Source organism: Callospermophilus lateralis, chromosome 3 (genome assembly GCF_048772815.1).
Source record: "Callospermophilus lateralis isolate mCalLat2 chromosome 3, mCalLat2.hap1, whole genome shotgun sequence".
NCBI lineage: Eukaryota > Metazoa > Chordata > Mammalia > Rodentia > Sciuridae > Callospermophilus > Callospermophilus lateralis.
The window spans coordinates 71,020,949-71,023,698 of NC_135307.1; the positions used below are offsets into that span (position 1 = coordinate 71,020,949).

Consider the following 2,750-nt stretch of genomic DNA (forward strand, 5'->3'; position numbering starts at 1 on the left):
AGTAAGGCACAAAGGTTACAAAGTTATTAAGTAATAAGATTATGACACAGAACACTGTGAGCCCCTCAGCCTATGGTAACTGCCATCCAATGAAAGTTTGAACAAAGCACTTTGGAGGCTCAGAGATTAGTGGGATAAAGAAAACAAATATTATGGATGAGTCAGTTTTTGAGATGGGCTGACAGTACCAGCCTGATTTTAATCTGACAGTACCAGCCTAATTTTAATCTGCCATGAAACCACCTGCAGTGTAGACTCTGGTTTTGAAAGAAGTTTGGTTGAAATTTGATGTGCATGGCCAAGTGTTTTGGTCAGCTTTTTCACTGCTGTGATCAAAAGACTTGACAAAAACAATTTTAGAGGAGGACAAATTTATTTGTGGCTCACAGTTTCAGAGGTCTCAGTCCATAGTTGGCTGACTCCATTGCTCTGAGCCCAATGTGAGGCCGAACATAAGGGCAGAAGGATGTGGAGGAGGAAAGCAGCTCAGGACATGGCTGCCAGGAAGCAGAGAGAGACTAAGCTCAGCTCACCAGGGACAGAATATGTACCTCAAAGGCTCAGCCCCCAGAGACCCACCTCCTTCAGCCACACTCTATCTGCCTACAGTATCACCCAGTCAATTCATTCAAGTGGATTAATTCACTGTGAGTTTAAGGCTGTCATAACTCAATCACTTCACCCCTAAACTTTCTTGAATTGTCTTTCACATGAGCTTTGGGGGATACCTCATATGTAAGTCATAATACCAAGTGAGAATGTTGAGTTGTCAGGTCTACAAGATTAGGGAAGTGGGAAGGCTCTCCCAACATGGGAGTTATCTGTGTAAGGGAAGAGTTTGGAGAACATAAAGAGCATGAGACCTAGGATGGATGCCCCCTTTTAGCAAACAGGAGGAAGAAGACAAGGGAACCTGTGATGGATGTAAAGAAGGAAGAACCAAAGAGAGAAAAATAGAATGATGTAAGTAAGTATCTTGGGAACCAACGAGGGCATTTCTAAACAAGGTTTGGGGTTTCTGGGCAATGGTGCCAAATTCTTCAAGAAAGGGGATGGGGGAATGGGACCTGAAAAAAGGCCACTAGAAGATGAGGAAGAGGCAATTTAGTGTTCAGGGTAAAAGAATGTGTTATAGCCAAGGTGTAGATCATGCTTTTAAGAAATGTACTGTATTAGGCCATTTTTCATTACTATGATGAAATAACTGAGCCTGAACATTTATGATCAAAAGGGGATATAGCTCAGTTGGTAGAGTGCATGTCTTGCATGCACAAGGCCCTGGGTTCAATCCCCAGCATCCCCGCCCCGCCCCACCCACACACACACATAAGGCCTATTTAGCCTACAGTTTTGGAGACTAAGAATACAAACAGCTAGTTCTTTGGAAGGTCCCCTTAGGTGCATCCATATGACAGAGGTAACCACAATGAAACCAGGAGAGATCATATCACCAGGAAGCCAGAGATAGGGGAGGGGCTGGTCTTGCAACCTTCACAGAGGCCCTTGTTCTTGAAAACCCACCACCTCTACACCACCACACAAAGGACCGAGTCTGACATATGAACCCCTGGAGGAAAAAAACACATTCAAACCATAGCATTTGGTAACAAGAGGAAACAGAGGTACTGTGGCAGAAGGTAACTTAGGCAAGACATAGATTTAGTAAGAGAAAATGGGAGATAAAGTCCAAGGGATACATGGAAGACACAGGGAGCAGGGAGCTGATTGAGAGAGGTCCCTGAGGAGTGGGAAGGAATAGAGGAGTCTGTGCTGCAATAATTTGTGTTTTTACTTTCCCTAAAGAGCTTCAGATATGTTCAACTACACCTCTATTTGGACATTATCTGATGTTTTCTGACATTCTGTAAATTAAAAGAAGACAAAGAAGGGGCAGATTTTTAAAATCAAGTAGGAAGTTTACCTACTCCAGTAATCTTTACTGAGTTATCTTCAGATGAATCATATGATCTGATATACTTTATACAAATAAGAATTAAAGTAAGAAAAAAACAAGGTGATTTTAAACTATTGCTACTTAAGGATCAGGAGTGTTGGAGATGTCTATGAAGATGCTAAGTGAGCATTTAAAACATCATCATTGCTATCTATCTAAATGAGGATGTTACCTGGAACACGTGTGATTTGAAATAATTATAATCAAATGAAAAGAGATATTTTTGCTAACTATGGCATTGGTTATTTCTGGCCCCAGTTTAGTTTCTGATTGCTGTGCAAATGCTCATTTAAAACCATCATAATGCCTGTAATTGATCTTCCATCTTACCATAAAATGTTAGCTCAGTCAGAAGTAAACAGCTGACAGCAGGAAGCAGGTTGATCTGCTCTCTATTAACCTTCTCACTGCCCCATTGCCTGCAACACAGATCCAGAGGTTTGGGATTCAAGGTCCTTGACAATGAAATGATGACCCAAAATTCTACTTGGGCTCCAGCTTTCCCTCTCTGCATCCCGCCCCCGCCCCCGTCCCCCCCCCTTTGGCCACACCCCACTAGCTCTGCTGACAGCCTGCTGGAGTTTCCCCAGTTCACCCAGCCAACTTCCTGCTCTCTTTGCTCCACAAAAGGCAGAGCAGGCTGTGCCCCAGAAGTTCTAGCATGTCACTCTCCAACCCCGAGGTCAAAGGTTAACCAAAGGCCATTGAATCTCTCATTTTGGAATGATTTTCTGAAAAATAAGATAATCATATTAATCACCTCAAAAAGTTGTGAGGATGTCTTGGAGGCATGTAC

The 2,750-nt window shown here is 42.8% G+C and overlaps 1 non-coding gene across 1 annotated transcript; it reads left to right on the top strand.

The window, feature by feature from the left end:
- Positions 1–1,230: 1,230 nt before the first annotated feature.
- On the top strand, positions 1,231–1,303 carry Trnaa-ugc (transfer RNA alanine (anticodon UGC)). Its single transcript has one exon. It is a non-coding gene; the product is annotated as a tRNA-Ala (tRNA).
- Positions 1,304–2,750: the final 1,447 nt, after the last annotated feature.